This window comes from Priapulus caudatus, unplaced genomic scaffold (genome assembly GCF_000485595.1).
Source record: "Priapulus caudatus unplaced genomic scaffold, Priapulus_caudatus-5.0.1 Scaffold1247, whole genome shotgun sequence".
Classification (NCBI taxonomy): domain Eukaryota; kingdom Metazoa; phylum Priapulida; class Priapulimorpha; order Priapulimorphida; family Priapulidae; genus Priapulus; species Priapulus caudatus.
Window position 1 is genome coordinate 47,837 of NW_014578308.1, and position 1,246 is coordinate 49,082.

The window sequence follows — 1,246 nt, forward strand, 5'->3', positions numbered from 1 at the left end:
TACTAAGACTAAGATAACAACTAAGATAAAGATAAGACTAAGTAAACAAATAGATTAGGAATTACTTGTTTAAATAACGTCGGCATGGTACTGCGTCACCACCGCAATACAACACTTTCATCATTACGTGGTGAAAACACAAATTTCACATAATTAAAAGCCATTATAATACAAAGTATCACAAAACAATCGCATTGTTATACAAGTTCCTGCTATACTCATACAAAAATCAAGCTCATATAGCTTAATTAACATCAAGTATGAACCAAGTATAATTTGAACTACCTGATAAAGTTTCATTAAACCTTCTAACGTTAAAATTGCTCATATGACATTTCAAATGTTTGGGGAACAACTACGATTATTAATTGAACTACTGATATCCTATTATACTTTAGGGACATAATATTAACAGCTGTGAGAGAATTCACAGACCCTTCACGCATACGTGTCAAAGCGCATTACTGTGATATGGATGGCTCCACTCGCTATGAGATGAGACTATTATGACGAAAAACATATATTGGTTTTGCATTCTGTATTATATTGTAGCGTTTCGTCGCTTCTGTGTCTGTCTGTCTTGTGTATTGGCCGAAATCCTGGTTACGGCCGCCAGTGTAGCGTTTCTTGCGTCTCGCTAACTGTCGCGTTACGTCGCTTCTTCGTGTTGTTGTTGAATGTATGGGTGCGTATGTTCTCCTCACCGTTTTCGTGATCGTATAGTACCTTGTTGCGTTGTGTTCCTTACCTACCGGCGGTTTATCGCCGGCTCTTCGGCAGGTTTGCGGAGTGCGTGAGTGTGCGTGGATGTAGCTCGACAGAGATACTACACAAGCCGGGAATACGTTTTAGTGGCTTATAGAGAGCCTTTTATTCCAGAACAAAACTGGAATAAAAGGCAGCCGCCCTCGGCGAAAGTCCCACGTAACCCGCGCGCACCCGGCGCGTGCCAGTTGAGCCTGGCGCACATTGCCGAACATTTTCCCGAACAAATGTTCGTCCGAACAAATGTTTTTGTCTGGCAATGTGCGGGTGGAAAATTGCTGAGCGCACATTGCCGAACATTTTGCAGTGAACAATCTCGTGGCACCGTCTAGTAGCTGTGTTGTCAAGAGTCACGTGATCGGCGCATGATTGGGCACAAAAATGGTTCTACTTTACAAATGTTCCTAGAATTGTTCGACATTCAGCGCACATTGACGAACATTCGAGATATATTCGAGAAATATCGAGATATCAAACATTT